The sequence below is a fragment of the Apteryx mantelli genome, chromosome 7 (genome assembly GCF_036417845.1).
Source record: "Apteryx mantelli isolate bAptMan1 chromosome 7, bAptMan1.hap1, whole genome shotgun sequence".
NCBI classification, from domain to species: domain Eukaryota; kingdom Metazoa; phylum Chordata; class Aves; order Apterygiformes; family Apterygidae; genus Apteryx; species Apteryx mantelli.
Window position 1 is genome coordinate 36,770,921 of NC_089984.1, and position 18,587 is coordinate 36,789,507.

Below are 18,587 nucleotides of genomic sequence, written 5' to 3' on the forward strand. Positions count from 1 at the left end.
TGGCACTGGAAACAAAAACAGAGGGAAAGGAAAAGGAAAAGGAATGTAAATTATCCACGCGCCCTTCCTTTGCTCTCTCTGTTTTCCAGTCAGTGTCAAAGCAAGACATTTTGCAGCAAAATGCTTCCTAATATAATGCAGACACTAACTTCTCTAACTTAAAAGTGAAAATTTTTGTTAAAGCCAGTTAAGAGTAAATAATTAAAAACTGCCATTTCATAAATCCTTAAGAGCAATTCTTTATTCCTGAAAACAATATACTTTCCACTGTCAATGCCCTACAGACTATAATGTGCTCAATTTGTCCACATCAGTCACATTTCATGGCTTTATATGGCAAGATAGAATACAATGTACTCAATGACAGAACAAGCAAGTCAAATGCTTGAGAAAAATGGGACTTGTCCAAAAGTAGGGATAAGGAAGTAAAAGGCAACAGAAAGTACTTCTAAAGCTTTTTGATGAAAAATAAAGACATGACTTTGGAACTGAGTCAATGGACATTGACTGAGAAGGTTTGGTACTTTGAAAGAGAAGAATGTGAGAGTATTATAAATCTGATTTTGTCTATAGAACTGATTACACAGAGTAATAAAAATTGAGCACACTATTGATGAGTTATATTTAGCTTAATATGGAAGCAAACTTGCTTTGAAACAATGCAAAATAGCTGAAGGCTCAATACAACTGGCAAAAATATAATAATAATTAAAAGTCAATGAAGGAAGGAAATACAATTGCCATATACCTCACAGAAAGACCATCTCTGTCCTTACATTTGCAGAGTTTAACCTAGATCAAGCCTGAACTAACCAAAGACACTGGAGGTGCTGAAGACTCTACCATGAGAGTCAGTGGACGGTGCAGACTCCCTTGATGGTCTGTGAACTAGGAAGGAAACTCACAGCACATCTTCATCAGAATTAATCCACTTCAGCTCAGGGTTTCATGAAGAAACCTTCTTCCATCTGAGGCACCCTTTCTTCAACAAGTTAAATTTGGGTCACACGTCCACCGCTAGACGATGGTTCTTGCAGTATGTTTGTAGTACACTATACAGCACTATTTTAAAATACTCTAAGCAATGGTGGATCCAAGCAAGTTCTTTAGTGAGTCTTCTCTCTTCTTTTCATTTAAGTCTCTTAAGTAGCATAATCGTGTGGCTCTCAATCCATTTATTAAAAATAAGACTTCAGCATCATAGGGTGTGTCTATATAGCACAAATACAATTGAATGAACTATTTTTGGTTCTGGATACAGTTTAGCTGCATTAGCACTTTGTTTGACTCAAGCTAATTAGCCCCACTGAGAAGATGCACTTCTCCCCACAGCCTGTGATTCAAATCTGACTTCTGATTACAACTGCAGTTATAGCTGACTAAATAATAAATAGGATGCTATATGCCATTAAAATTTTTTTCAACCCATTTTTTTCTGGAGAATTATTTTATTTAGACGCTAAATGGTAATTAACTTAGGAGTACACTCAGCAGTTGTAAAATTCATGCTGTTCTGCACTTGTAGAGGTACAAAAGGTCCCTTGTTTGCAGTACTATGCTGATTGATTCCTACAGTAGAGCTGTTGATTCTCTGCATGAGTTTTCTCAGATAACACATGGCCTTTTAAATATTGGTGCACTGGGTATTTATACAGTATATATTTTCTACAGATAAGGTGGGCAAAGAAGGCTTATTGAACTTTGTAATTTAAACCAAATACTTAAAAATGATCAAAGTTTTATACAACTACTTTTAAACAATGAAGGTGAGCCTTTTAATGACAAAAATGACCAGTATCAAAGAGAAATATATTTTAAATAACATTTAATTTAAATATTAGAGATTTGAGGTACTTCAAGAATGTATGAGCTTTATATTTGTGACAAATATACCCAAGTTTTTTTGCACTATCATGGTCAATGGGGCCTGCACTACAACTCTTTGCCAGTAGGCTAGCACCTCAACCATGTGACCTCAGAACCTTCTAAGGTCTGTGCCCAGCATACATGACCTCTAACCTTCATGCTTCCATACAGAGATATAGAAAGTGGAGCAGCAGTCACTCACTCTCATTTTCCTTATGATTCAAAACTTTTGTCAGCGGTGGACTTCAACTGACCAAAGTATGGAAGCAGCTTCAGGAAATTTACCTTTTTTTTATTTTGGGTACGTGACAGCATAGAGCCAAGTTAGGGTGACTGCTAAGCTGCAGTCTCTTCAGAGTGGTGGCATGAGAAGTGTCAACATTATCAATTAAAAAAATAAACAGGAATATTGCTTGCCAACCCATCAGCTCAGGGTCTAGCAGCTAACCCCAATATATACTTTACAAATATGAACAGCCTGTTCCATGCAAGAGCCTTCTAGCTTACATAAACTACATAGTTTTAAAAACAGGCCAAGAAGTTTCTGAGGATCTAGCAGGGAAGGAAAATACAGCTGCCTTCTGATTGAAAAGCTATAAACTGAGTTTCCAACATAAATAATTTTCCCCACCTGTAATATTAAGTTTAGGGGAAAAACATAAGGCGGCCAATTCCATTCTGCACAATGCAGACACCATCTTTACGAATGGACTTCATACGAGGTCTCAGAATGACTTATTCCCTATGGAACAAGGCACACAGCTGTTATATCATAATTGTTCACAGCTTGCTTGCTCTCCTGAAGGGAATACCACTTTTAACAGTCAGGTGATGATCACAGGAGTCCTTAAAACACACAGAAGCAGCATGATGAGCTTCAGAAACAGGATGTTGAAGTGCCACAAGAAAGCATATTTTGTCACTAAAAGGTACGTGTTCTGGGTCTTCAAGAACTTTCAGCAGTATGAGATAGAAGATCAGAAGGTAAAGTATTGAACAGAGACACACAAACGTTACTATCACAAGAACTTTGACCAGTGTGAGAGAGGGTATGAAACATCCTGTGTTGTAAATAATTGCAGATCTTCAATATCAAGAGCTGTTCATATGGAAAATCTCTTGTCCTTGCATGGAATTTTCCTGACTCTGGATATCCTTACCTGGTTGCTCCAAGCAGAGAAGCAATAGTGGTAGTAACAAAATATTTATCAAGAAAGTGTCCGATTTTGTGGAAGAAATCTCTTTAGGGTTATCTATCAGAGACATCAGACTATGGCATGAAAGCCCACATTAAAAGCTCCAAAGGCTTTTAATCTGTATTTTTTATGACCAATCAAAAATAAAATTGAGTATCAGACTAAAGGCATAAAAAAAATTTTTTTTAATGTTATGGAGCTTAGGAAAAATACCAGAGAGGGTAAACTCTTTCCTCACGTAACTTGAGAGATGGTAATTGCCATATCCATTTCATGTGTGAATAAAGCAGGCACAACACACACATAGAGTTCCAAAAGATGCAATTAATCAAATGACCTTGAGGTCACACAGACAAGGTGCTTCAGCAATGTAGGATACACTCAACAAAGAAGCAACATTGTTGACAGTGGCTATATTCTGCAGCTTGCTTGGGAAAGTTTCCTTTGATCTTAACAAAAATTTTGCCTGAGGAAGGACTGAAAATCTGGTCCAGCGAAGTTGGTCCTGATCTAATTCTGATGGAAAACAACTGGAGACTCATTGTAACTGAGGGCCTACAGTACTCAAAGAGACCTTAAGAACAGAGGGTAAATGGCTATTCTATGACTAAGAGAAAGTACTTCTCTGTGGTTAAGTATAAAACATGGCCTACAGTAAATATTTGTCATAATTTAGTGCTACGAATATGGCTTTTCTAGATTAAAAAAACATATATTTCCAGATGCAGAGACAAAATAACACAAAATCTGTTCTTCCCCAGTGTTTCCACCGTATATGAACTAAAAACTAATGAGAAGCCAATTTCACAGGATCTCATCTCACCTGGACATTTAAAAAATTCTGTAATTAAAAGTAACTGACATACTGCTATAATTATTGCAACATGTATTCTTCACAGAACTGTGTGCCCTAATGAAATACCACAAGTTTAAGCATGCAAATATCACTTTTCTTCCTCTGTCAAGTGTGCTTAAGGATTACCATTTTCCTTGGAAAATGGCTACTGCAATTAGACTGGTCTCCGTGAAGCTGCACTTCCCAGTAACATATCTATAAGTTTTCTGTTAGTGGCCAGTTCACAACTAGTGACAATAGCAACAATCAGAATAATGTTTACGCTTCATTACATGTTAGGATTATTAGAATACAACACCATACCAAAGTTTACGTAATTACACCATGTTAGAAAACAAAGTGGTCATTTCTTTCTCTTCAACATCAGAGGCATTATACATTCTCCTCTAGGAAGATGTTGTCAGCTCTGAGCTTTGGTACCTAATGGAACGGCTTTTTGATACACATTGAAGTAGAACAGAAAATGATCAGTGGATTGTCTGCTTAAATTAATCTTTTACACTAGCTGAAACTCTCCAGTTTACAGTTTGACAAACTCTTTAGTTTTATTCAAGTAAAAAATGTTGCCTTCCTTCCTTCTATTCCTCTGCCTCATTCAGATGTTATCTCTTTTAAAAGTTTCCATTTTTCCAGTTTTAAAAATTTCCATTGATTATTCAACATTTGCTAGTCACCAGTGAAGAAAAGAAACTGCTAGAGATAAGCTATTTAAATTGTAAGTACAGTGTAAAAATTAATACTGTATGACAGTCATCACAGGATACATTCTCTAAACAGCAGAAGACAGATTTTCCTTATTAAGGAAATGTAACTTGGTTCTTTTTTGATTGTCTTATTAAATAAAGGCGGCCAGATTGTCTATCTGAAGTATGATTCATTTTATTAACTTTAATAAAATAAATGGGCTCTGAAAGCCAGATGTGACATAGGGACTTTGTATAGTCGTTTCCTGCTAACACCTTTGAACTCATTTCACTGTGATGCACCAGGTGAGGATAGAAGAATTAGTACAACGAAATAAACCCTGATACAGCTAGCAATCCAACTGAGACAAACACTGCTTTGAGAATATTTGGCCTACCCCTATTATAGGTATCTTTAAAAACATGCTGACCTAACATCCTATGGTATAAGGATACCACACTGTATTACAGATGGGGAGATTTGGGTCTTCACAAATTGAAAACTGCTGTTCAGATGCATAAACAGGTATGTACTTACACACATATACCTCGTCTGTATGGGCCTTTCCAAAAAGCACTATGAAATAAACGGTGACCCTGCTGATACCAACTGTAAAGGTTTTGAAAACTCCTAACAGTTAGAAAAATACAGTCTCACAGAATGACCAAAGTAAACTACAGTCAGGATATTGGGATAACCACACCTGTTCGAATGGAAAAGCGCGATTTGGGGGGAAAGATCTGGAAGTTTATAAAAATAAGCCTCCTAACCTTCCTTCTAGTAAGCTCTTGTTGAAGGATTTATAAGAAGAAACTTTTCAGTCAGATGGGCCCAGAAATGGAGATGTCTTTGTACCTTAACTTTGACTTCTTTAATATATGTATTAGTCAGATTTTAAATACATCAGCAAAGGTGATCTTAGACACTGGTACAACATTAAGTCATATCATATACTGGAAAAGGAGTGTTTGACTGTAATTTCAAGTCTGTGTCAGATGGGAATTGTACAAAAGAGGAAAAGCTAAAGTCATAAGTTTCCTGACCTCCAAGTGCTTCTGTTTGCCAAATATACATTAGCTTAGCTTTTATATTTAATATGAAAAAAGCTTGAGTCCTGCCAGCACTTATTCACTGAGATCTTAAAATGACAAAGGATAACACTAACAAAAAAATGAACTCAGCCTTATCTTCTACAAAACTGTGCGACTTCTAGAAAGCTATGCTAACATTTGGGTGTTATAATACGAAACAGATAAACACTCCATTTGCCACATAAAACTAACATGATCCTCTATGACAAATATGTTAGTTCCACCTCTTCCACCATGAGCACACCCTCCACCCTCAAGCAGTTAAAGCAAATTAGAGGTACTCCATACTGTACAGAACAAAAGTGAACAGCAGGAGTCCCCCAGTGGTAAAAGTATCTCAAAGAAGCTTTCTCCTATGCCGAAATATTTTTTTGGCAGTTGGCCAAAACCTGGTCTTTTAAATAGCTGTAAGGTGATTTACAGAAGTGAGTATTTTATTACTTTTGCCACTCTCTAAAAACAAATAGTTCAAATTAATACATTTACTGCACCCAAATATTATGCATTTGAGAAATTAAGACCTTTAAAAAACCCTTCTAGCTTTCCTGTTCTAATTTCTAATAAAACATGCCTAACACACATACTAATTTCTAGAGTTTTACAAAAACACTTTTCTGTTATTGTATTGTCACACAACAGAAAGTTACTACCCAGAACTGGCTCACTGATCTCAACTAAGATCTGGGGAAAAAGATGATTTGTAAAGTATCACTCTGAAATACCAAGGTTTTCTGAATTTAAACATATTTCATATAATATAAATCCTTTTAAAATGCTGAAAACCCTGAGGAAGGATAAAGTAATAAACCTTAATTCTCCCTGATATGCTCCTTGAGTCTCTGATCTTGTTCAACATGTAGCATGCACTCTGAGGAACACTATGAATTGTCACCCTCATCTATCAGTGACACCCTAAACCACAGAAGTACAACCTGCTATGTAGATACAGGAGCTATCTGTTACAAGCAGCTCTTTACATGTCTCCCATTCTGATAGCTGTAATGGGTAGTAGCTCCTTTTCACCACAGTCCAGGTCCATAATCATTTATTATATTTCTCATTCTTGCTAAAGACAGAAACTAGTCACTTTAAGTATTCTACAAGCTTGAATATTGATTCTTACAAAGGAATCCTGCGTCCTTCAATTAGCACATATTACTGCTCAAGGGGAGCTAACTATTTGCTCTATTTTATTCCTTTCTGAGCAACATAATTCATTCTGTAACTTGTAAATTACATTTCTGTCCACAGTCTAGACCAGATACTGCATACTGCCTGCATTACAGAAACCTGTGATTGTTTTCTGAAGATCCTACTGAGAACAGCTTTAGAGAAAAGACTGTCAGTTATGAAATCAATTTCTTTTGCCTCAAGTTACTGTCCTAGGTATAGCCACTTATTGATTACCTTTTAGATATGACTTTGCTTTTATTATGTTCTGTGTAGGATTAAATACATATTTAAATTGCCAAATTCATTTAAATAATAAGGAAAAGCAGTATATACAGTTGCAATGCTACAAATACAATTTTGAAAGGCAAACTAGAGTAATATTTCTTGTTTTCTTAGGTTTGCAAAGTATTGGTATGGATAAGATTTTTACAAGGACATTTTCTCCCTAAAGCAGGACCAAAAGGAAGGTGAATAAGTCTCTTCTTAATAATATGAGGAATTATAAGTTTACTTCCAGTTAGCATAAATGAAAGCTAGTATCAGACTGCATAATTATTGCACAGCAATGCAGTACAGCACTAAATATGACAACTTCACAAGTGCAACTATTCTTTGTCTTGTTAAGTGAATAATTTTAAGTGGATAATTAAGAAGACTGCAGAGTGGCTGCATAGAGTGCATATCACAGTCATCTGTTTTCAGGAATATCCCTGTAAAGGATGCCCAGACACTGACACATTTTGGAATAAATAAATAAATAAATAAAACCCACCCATCACAATTATCCACCGTTTATGGCTGTGGTTGTGCCATTAATGATGTCTTTAATATATGGACAGCTTCACCTTTTAGTCGCTTGTTCAAATACAGTCCAAGAGGGTAATCACCAAAAGTATTTATACAGCTGTACAGTGAACTACACGGAACAAGTCAGGGAGCACACGTGAAGGGATAGATATCCGAGCTACAGAAATCATCATTATAATTGTCACCTTTGTTGGCAGCTTCTGCAAGGAGGTCAAGGATTGAGTGGGGAATGAAAAATGAACTACCCTCTTGTTTCTAGGAGTACTAGAGCCCTGCAGTATAGGTTGCTTTACTGAGCTTGTGCCAGACATGTTGTGGGAATGAAAGCTTAATACCATTTTAAGGACAGCTAAGGCATTTTTCTTTAGTACCATCTTTCTTAAAATAGGTAAATTCTAAATTTACTCTCATCTGTACTTTTTAATCTTCCCATGGGTCTTGGGGAAAGGCCAAGGGCATGGTGAGGTAAAAAGATATGTTCAGCTGTACACAGAAACGTACTAAAAAGCTAACTGGAGCTCCAAGTCAAATTTAAATAAATTTCTGTTTCGTTAATTTAAAAGTATTGTAGGCCTTTCTGCCTAAACATTACTGCAGTTAAGAGTTAAAATACTCACTTTTCACCCAACCCAGGAGAGAGCTGTCTAGACATTTTTAAACTGTGCAAAAATTAAAAAAAAACAAATGCACCCTGTGTCCAACAATTCTAACACCAATTCATAGACAAAATTAAATACACTTTAACACACCACACTTCTTTGCAATTCTCCTTTAATTTTCTACTGTGAAGGTGGGACATTTGGCAACAGGAATAGACATCTCACACATCATCAGCCTTGGGGAATGTTTGCTTAGAAACACACACTATTTGACCTCTGGAAGGATCAAAGAAGTTGACTTCATCAGGTCATAAGTGTTATTGGAACACTGCAAGCTTTAGTGTCTCCATTTCACTATTTAGAAACTAAAATTAACTAAATAGACTATCAGAGAAAGAAGTGACACATTTTCTCAGTCTATATGGATTTATTACAAAAGGCAGGACTTTTCATATGGGAATACTGTAGGTAGTCCTTATCTACACAATCCTTTAAAGAAATCTGACAAGCAGATTTATCAATTTATAATAGAACTTCATATAATGCTGGCACCTTGCTCTCTTCAATCATGTCTTGTTTCATGATTGTGCATGTGTAGAAGACTTCTTTGTCTGGGTCCTAATGGATAACATGATGTACATTCCCATGGCCATAAAAATGAACAACAATAAAAATGATAATTTACTGTGTTGTCAGGTGCTGATCCTGTGGGTGGGAAGGAAGACAAGTAAAGCTACAGGGACTGGGTTTTGCTACAGTATTGTATTTAAGTATTCTGTAGCTGAGATTTAATTGCACTTAATCTGCTCAATAAAATTATCTTCACTGTTATTAGTAGCCTAGATTTGTGTTATTACATAACACGAACCTATTTTTTAAACAGACATTTTAATCTGCTACTTAAATGTTCATTAATGCAAAGCCTCTGCTGTGCAGAATAGATTCCACTCTATTTGCAAGTGGAATTTGGACATGAATTCTTTGAAATTACTATCAAAAGCTGGTATTGCCTTTCTTGTTTTTTTTTAAATTTATGGCCTTTCCCCCCCCCCGAAAAAAAAATCAGTAAAATTTAAACAGTAATCCTAAAAATATTCTATCTAGGAAAGAAGATGACTCTAAATAAACTGCAATGTCATTTGTAAATATGATGTGGTAGTATGCAAATAACTAAAATGCAACATATCTGTTAATACACAACAGCTTTTGGACAGATCCTTTATTTCTTGTTTAATTTCTAAATCTGAATAAAGAATCTTCACACTAACTAACCTAAACGCAAGAATTATTTCCCATTTTGAGAATCCCGAGATACTCAGTTATCTGCCAGCCATGAACTGTACTCAATTATCTGTATTTTTCAAGCCTGCTGCATGTTTATTTTTATCACATCCACAATACATTACATGTTCTGTTAGACTAGAATAAGATGAGATATGTCATAGTCTAGCATTTAGTGATATGATAGAAATATTTGTTTTTTTAATCCTAATTTTTCCAAGAAAACGTAGGTAAGTTTAATATTAGTCTCACCTCCAAACCCCTACAGCTCTCAACAAGTTTTTAATCTATATGACATAGGCAAATTTGACAGAAGAATGAATATGAAGTTCTTGCAGATTTCATGAAAAACTGCAGTTTTGCATAACTGAGTGAGACCCAAATGAATGTGCCTACTGAAGAAAAGGCAGGTATCACTCTGGCACTGAGCCATTCCAGGAGGGAGCAGGCGCCAGGCAGCCAGCACACGCATATACGGTCACCAGCACATGTGCAACCCTGAACCAGTCACAGCATGTGCTGCCCCGAACAGGTAAGTGATATGGGACAGAATTTAGGGAAAGCAAAGGGAGAAGTATCTATGGAGAGAACATGGTACAGAGAAAGGAAAAAGGAGCTCTGTCTGTGCCAAGAGCAGGGGGGCATCCAGGAGATGGGGGACTCAAATTAATAGGAAACCTGGATATATTAGCTCCATTATTCAGGAGCAATTTCTTTTATTAAATCACATTTCAAACTCTTTATATAGAGAGTGAGAGAATCACTTGGCGAATGATGGAAAAAGTGGAGAGTTTAAGAAAAGCTTTGAAGGAAGAGAGGACGCATTGCACCACCCAAGGTACCAGATGATGGAGGATGGAGGCATTAGGGGGACAGAGAAAGAGAGAAAGTAGGGAGGAGGGAGAAGGGAAGAGGAGGACTACAGGGCAAAGAAATCAGACAGGAGAGCAAAGAGAAGCCTATCATCAGAAGGAAAGGGAAGAACTACAGTCAGATTTCTGAAGAGTGGCTGAGGTGGCAAGTAGAACTGCTCTATGCTGAAGCAACAGAAAAGGAAATGGGAAGCCTTACAGAAAGGAAGGAGATTCGGTGGAGGCATCTGGTTCAGATGGAGCAGAAAACTCCGGAATGTCTGAGGGAGTACTAATATGCATAAAAGACATGACAATATATAGGAAAGGTATGCAAAGGCAGGAATGAGTTTTGGTTAGTTGCTCCAGGAAGTGACAGTGGTTAGCAATAGCCTGACTGTCGGGGTAAATGTCAACAGTGGCCTGGAGGCTGTGGGACTGGAGAATGGGGAGAAACATGATACTGTCTCCTGTGGAGGAGGAAAAGGGAAACAGTGACTTTCAGTTTTGCTCAACTGAGTTTTAGTACTGAATTTAGGGTTCAGAATTTAAAAGGGAGAGTGTGGAAGCATGAATACTTTTGAACCTTATCAGCTGCACGACAAAACTTTAATGAGAAGATGCATTTTATGGACACCAGACAGTGATAAAAATCATATAACCAGTGAATGCAGAAATTCATCTTTATTTATGGGTTTCTATTCAAATTGTTTGATATCTTCAACTCTCTTTACAACCCATCATTTCTGCAAATTTCCAGGCAGGAAGAGCTATCTCTATGCCATTACTTTGTGTCATGCATCTCTCATGTTAAATTTTAGGTTGAGTGCAGACTGTACAGGACTATAACCTGGCATATATAGAAATTCTTTTCAATGCATGATAATAACTAAAGAACTACTCAGAAAATAACTTAATTGTGTTAATGTTCTAACTATACCGACTGCATTGCTGCTGCATTAGTTTCATCCACAGAAAATACAATGTCAAAGTAAGACCAAAATACTAATATAAAATGAATTACAGAATTAGTTTCATAAACAAAAATGATTACTTATATTTCTAAAATCAGAGCTGTAAACACATTCCTTCCTAAGGTTAAAATAAAGTAATATACAGGTTAAAATAAGAAATACTGGATCCTTGCCACAAATAAGTTCTGCCCTATGATTCAGAAATTCTTATTTCTTTTCATCAAACACAGGCACTTTACTCTTAGCATTTTTAGCATATTGTCAACTCCTGACAGATAACACAGGCTCTTCCAACACCATCAAAGTTATCCTTGAGAGTCAAACATAAGCAGGGTTATAAAGTTTTAAAATATTTTAAAACGTAAACAGTGAGAGTGAAATCACTTGCCATAAATTGCACCTTGCTGTGCCATCAGGAGACAGAGAGCTGCAGGATGCTGCTCTTTTTGGCACTGTTCTCTTTGCATTTCACCAGGGGATACAACTTATGGACAAGGCACTTCAGGAGCCCTCTGAAGAAGACTGCCACAGCAATATGCCTAACAAGTGCAGGTTTCGCTTCTACACCACGCCTCACATCACCTTTATCACTGGAGTATTCCCAACAGGACGCTCACATTGCAACTAAACTATGTCACAGGAAGCATACGCTTTTTCTCTCACTCTTGTCATGTCTTCAGCCAGCCTGCTCATGGGGCTGCAGTGTCCACCGGCTTACCCCTGCAACACAGCAGAGCGTGTAGATACAAAAAGCTGAACTTCTTGGTGAGCTGTATGTTCCTAAGGTCCCCCTGCAGTCCATGATTGTTTCTGCTAGTGAAGTCCTTGAAATAGCTGTATTACGCAAATTTTGTAACCAGATTGTACTTCCCTCCTCACAGTGACTAGCAAGTATCCAAACTCTCCAAGTAATTCCACTGATATCACTAGGAATGCCTGCATGCTTTTGGTCCTACTTGATATGAACAAGCATGGCACTTATGGAAACCATAAAGGAGGCCTGTAATGATAAACAAAAGGATATACAATTTGCTACTCAAAGAGCATACAAATTTATCCATTCAACACATGGTGCACCACACTACAGCTGAGCCTTTCCTGGGTATGTACTTATTAAAGGGATGGCAATTCCCCTCTCCTGAAAAGATGCTTCTCTAGACAAAAAGATGATTTGATTTGATTTGTATACTATATAGTGAATGCAAAATGCCTGGCCATGTTTATTCAACTAGTCATGCCCCAATACTTTTCTTTGAGGCTGCAAGAAAACACTGCTCTCCTCTGAGTTTCCTTTGAGACTCCTAAGTATTCTAACTGCTCCCAGCATTTTAAGGAGACGCTGAATTTTCATGCATAAATGCTCTGTGTTATATCAGCAGATATTCCTTCCTTCCATAAAATGGATTTCATCTTATCTCTCATGTTGAAACAGGTTGGCAAGCCGTGCCTAGATAGACTACTGGGACAAGCAGAAACTCTACCTTCACCCAAAGCTGTGCATTTAGAGACTTGAGGAACAGAGACCTTTTCTTCTGTCTTACAGATCTTCAAGCAAAGTAATTAGCAAAAAGTTCCAGTAATCTCACCAAGAAATATGGAACAAGTTTAAGTTATTTTCATATTCCTAGCTGGTGTTTAAAGGCCTTTCATGTTCCTCCTGAAATTAAAGTGAATATGCACTGCTTTTATAAACTGGTCAATCAGTTACTTCAGCAAGGTGCTTATTTCCCCTCAGATCAAGCTTCCAGAAATGCAGAAAACAGGAAATTCAGAGACCTCCAGCAAGCCAACAGTCACCAAAGTGATTGCTTTTGTGTGAAGTCCAATCTGATTATGTAAAAGCAGAAGTGGAAATCAGCAACTAGTATCTATGCACCCTTGATAACTTGTTATCTGACGGGCAGCTAGCCTAGTTGTCGCTGCAAAGAAAATATGCAGGAAGAAATGTCACAGAGCACAAGCATTGTACACACTCATACTATTTTGTCAAACTATTTTCATTTTGTTAAATGCATCTAAACTAGACGCCTGCTTCTTTTCTTGCCATAGGCAAAGGGTCCCAAATTTTCACTGGAGACAAAAGACAAAAGAGTTAGTTTAGATTTATCATTGTAAAAACTGTAACAGATTGGTCCAGGAACGATTACTCTGATTAATACACATATTATCTTACAAAGGAAAATATACCTGTGCATGTGACAATCTAGTGTGGGCAAAATAACAATTTGTTTTTACTCTTCTGATACCAAAAGGCTCAAGCACATATCTGAAAAATCAGAACTAAGCCAAAAAAAATTACAACAGGAAACAGAATACACCCTAATCAAATAAAAAAAAAATGTTGATGTGTTATGCTTACTTCAGTGGGAACAGAATCAGATTGCAAGACTCCTATTAACTTAATAGCATCTGGTTTATTGTTTATGAAATAGGGTGAATGTGCAAGGTAACTAAAACGAAATGTCTCTTTTTCTGAAATTTAAAAAATGCAACAATATGAAAAATAGGAGCTAAAAGGAGCATTTTAAATTGCTAAGAGAAATCAACATTTTAATAATATTTCATAAATTAATTTGCCTTTGTAGAAATGTGGCATATCAAATATTCTTACAAAATGTCTGAAAAAGGCATAATGTTAAATTAGAAAAGTATGTAGTATTTGGAATATATACATATACTTCGGAATAGACCTAGGATTAGAGGCCTCAAGCTGTAGGAATAGGGGATGTCATTCAGTATTAATTCATGGGAGAAGCCACTAATTCACATACCACAAACCCCAAGAGGAAAAAGCAGTGATCTGTTGGCTAGGGCAGAGATGCTAACTTATCTTTTTGATTAAAAAAAAAAAAAGAAAGAAAAAAAGGCTCCATATGGATTCAATTAAGAAAAATAAAAAAAGTAATTCACCACGTGGGGAAAAAGGAGCAAATGATCATTAAAGATTCAAATACCTGCCACCCTGACCTCAATTCTTACATCAGTACAAGAATTGCACAAATGAATTGGGGAACCATATTCATTTCTTGATTAAAAGAATTTCAGGGTAATGAAAGTTTGGGTAAAAACAAATTCACTATGAGATCGTTTTCTAGTTCTCCATCTCCTACTTAACAGGACTAGTAGAAAGAGCAGGGATGAGCATGAGGAACCCTAAAAGGCCTTAAGCACAAAAACAAGCAATCTCCATTTCTCTGGATTCTGGGAATTCATTATGAAAAGCCCAGCCTTCCTTCCTTGCCTCTGCTGCTAGCACCTCTTCCAAAGGAAACACTTCCAGTCCATTCCCTGTGAGGTCTCCAGTCCATCTCTGGGAAGGATAAATAAGGGGGAGGATCCCGAATAGCTGCCAATACTCAGAGCAGGCTTTATGCTGGAGAAGGAGAAATTCTCCCAACACAAAATTCTGCCAAAGCTGGAGAAATGTTTGAGTACTGGAGTTCATTCTTTCTCAGTACCAATTTTCTTAATTGTGCAACCCAACAATACGGGATGCCCACAAGATTTCTAATAGCTCAGTGGCAGAAGGGGGAAAACTACTGATTCACTCTTTCCTTCTGAACAATGTAGAGATCCTAGAAGGTGACCCAGACCAATCACTACAAAATCCTTAAATACCAAAAACAGTGTGTATGAGACTGCCAAATTTAAGTGTCACCAACACACACACCCTTCTGAGAATTCCAGCACTGTTATCTTTTTTATAATCTTAATTTTTAAAATACAATAGAAGACCATCTTACTGACCATAATTATTTGTATTTGTACTTGTAGCTCATTCGGTATGCGAAGCAAACACACTAACTTCATATGCAGTGCTATTTACATTGTTCCAGCATGGAATTATGCACTCCAGTAGAACTCCTACGTGCTGTCTACTAAACTCTTCTTTTTAATTAAGAAATTTACCCTTCTCTAAATACAAACTTCCAGATATCTGCAACTGAAGATTCCCAGGGTTTTTACAGAGTAAACAGCCTCTGACATGAAAGACAGAATAGGGGAAAACTCCCTTTGATATATAACTATACCAGCCAGTCTCTCTCTTATTTGTTGATGATACAACATTAACTTTGAAAAAAAAATTTACTACATTAAAAAGACATATTGATAAAATAATTAATTTCTAGCTGTCTTGCAATTTAACAGTTAGAAACAAGATGTAACTAGCAGCATGTAACCAATTCTCCACAGATTACCAGCAAATCCTTCATGTTTTAAGAAATTTCTGATTTAAAGTAGCATGCTATTCAAGATTATGTCCAAATATAATAGACACAAAAGTAAAAAAAAAAAAAAGAAAAAAAAGAACAATGGTATAATTATCTTGTGATTAACTAGTCAACTTAAAAACAAATCCATGGATGGATAGCATTAGGTCATCCTAAATAAGTAGATCTAAATAGTCTATACTTCTTTTTACTATTAATTTTTCTATTCACACCACTTCACAGATATGGCTTAAGGTATTTTAGTCTGCTTTAGTGGCTCTCCATTCTGTGTTGAAATGGATAAGATATCTCAGAAACATTTATTTTGTAAATATTTCTGCACACATGAAACTATAATTTTCAAACGAGATATTTTCTTATCTTGTATGGAAATGACTACTGCACTGTATCAGTTGATACCAAAACGATAGAATACCTTCCAGTTGCAAAGTGCAATGTCAAATACAATACAAATTTAAGAGGCAGACTGTTCCCCATGTAGTAAAAAGCTTTAGATAGCTTTAACAAGTGACAAACTAACTGAAGTATCTGAAGTATTTGGTGTGAAATTCACCTCTCAAATCCAGTCAAAAGATTTTGTGTTTACTGTAGTTGTGATGGAAGTTAAAGGCATTAAAGTGTTTTCACCTCTCAAAAGTAGGTAAGGTTTAAGCAGGAATGGCTGTTTTCACAAAATCTTTACATCAGCATATCTAGCTCAAATCTGCTGCTATCAGAAACACACAGGCAGGTCTTCAGTAATTTCAAGAGCTATCTCCTAGCACGAAATTCAAAACCTGGAGGCAGAAGCTCCACATCAGACACAATACTTCTAAAGAAAAATCAGACATACATATGTCCCCCCCACATGAAAAAAAGACATCCTATCCTTCAACTAGGAAAGGCTCACAGTCCTGGATTTGGCAAGGGGAGGTATCCAAAAACTAACTTTAAAGAAGGAGCTGAATTATGGGCTTAAAGTGTAGATGGAAAGGAAGGAAGACTAGGCCTTGAATACACAGGATACATTATCACAAGTAAATCAAACACGGAACTCACATTCCCATTTTAGCTGTCACTTTTTTTCATCGCACTTTCCCTGCAAATTTAATAGAGATTGAAATGCAAATACTGACAAGCTCAGCAACAGGTTTAGCAATGTATTCCTGAGTTTTGTTTTAAGTCAATATATTATTGATATTTGAGCAAGTAATGAGAAAGTGGTATGCTATTTCATTAAAGGATGCAACTTTCAACATCTTTCAGTAAAGAACTAGACCAACATTAACTGCTTTTAAAAACTGTCCTCCATTTCTTAGACTTATGTATGCTACACGTAGCATACAGACCAGTTATCTTAGCCAAACTCTTTTTCCTCTCCATGTACCATAAAAGAAAATTACTGTGATTTTTTATACTGTTTCAAAATAAATACAAAATATAGCAAAAAGATTAGGCTTGATATATACTAAGTCATACAGTACCATAGAATATCCTTTATGAGATGCAAGGGTTAATCTCTGCTTTTAATTACACTCAAGTAACTTTAATGAGTGAATACTGTAGCAACATTTATAAACAGCAATGACCGTATTAGCAGAAGAGCAGTTATGAAACCCCTGCCAACACTGCTTGTACAATTTTTTTTTTTTCAGATCAAGATATAAAAATCTTGTAAAGTTCCACTGTTTGGGGTACTTGCAGATCCTTGCAAAAAACTAAGTCTAGGCAGCTTTAAAGAATGTAACACACAGTAGTAACCATGACGATAACAGGAAAAATGCTTTTGCTAATGACTTTTTCTTTTAAATAATACTACTTCCAAATACTGGTCATTTTCCTCTATATTACAACTTCAGTTTATTGCTGTCTGTGAGTCTAAACCTGCAATCCCTGTAAACCTAAAGCTTCCATCAAAGTGAACAGTAATTTGGGGTGCACTAGTAACACAGAATCAGTCCTAACCTATACACCAGTATCCTAAGTGGTAGGAATGACTGCACTTGTTGAACAGTATGTATTATTTAATTGTTGCACAGAACAGGTGGAAAAAAATATTGCATTTTAAGATAACCACTTTGCCAGTAAATGAGGAATCTAGGAAAAAAATAACAGAAAGGTAGAGCATACATAAGGTATTTCCATGACCACAGCACTGTTAAGGTAGCTTAGAATTTGGTCCTGGAAAGACTGACTGTAAACTTTAAGAAAACACCATGGAACTCTTCTGCATTCTTTTTGCTTGGTTTTGTATAGAGTTGGGTTGTAAGGGTTTTTTAAGTAATAAAATAAAATACAACATTTCTTCAGAAATCAATCTTTTTTCTCCACTGTTCCCAACAGACTTGCTCACCAATCTAAGATAATGCGTTCAAAAGATGTATGTGATTTGGATCTGAAGTCACATTTTGAAAAGTGACTATGGGGCTGATTTTCAAAGGCATTAAGATACCTAAAGTTGCATTAAGCACTTAGAATTTTTTAAACTGTCTGGGCATCTAACACCTATTTAAATCACTTAGTCCTTTCTGAAAATCCCAGTGGACAGTTATCTACATTTTATGTGTCTGTATATCTCTGAAAATCTGGCCCATTAAATACTTAACAACCTGACTTTTAGTGAGACTTAGGGTCCTAAAAAGCATAAGTACTTCTGAAAATTGGTCAAGCCACTCTCTCTGGTCTTTCCTTCTTATTTCTGTTAAAGAGCAATCTAGTAATGCTCATTTTTAGCAAGTCAGTTAACCAAAGGTTCAAGATGGTCAGACTTGCACTGTGTATGTTCAATCTTTTATGTAAATACGTAATAAAGGTCCTGAGTACAGACTGCATCCTCACAAGACTTTCTGAAACTATAAAAAATATGAATTCCAATCTGTAATGCCTGTCAGTGCCCAAAATTCATTGTTTCAATAAATATCATCCAAAATGAGTTTAGTTTAGTTCTCCCAAAAAACAAACAGCATATTCTAATTACCAAGCAAGTTCTGAAAGACAT

The 18,587-nt window shown here is 36.3% G+C and overlaps 1 protein-coding gene across 1 annotated transcript in view; it reads right to left on the bottom strand.

Moving 5' to 3' along the window:
• GFRA1 (GDNF family receptor alpha 1) overlaps positions 1-18,587 on the bottom strand; it is a 143,507-nt gene that overhangs the window by 121,129 nt on the left and 3,791 nt on the right.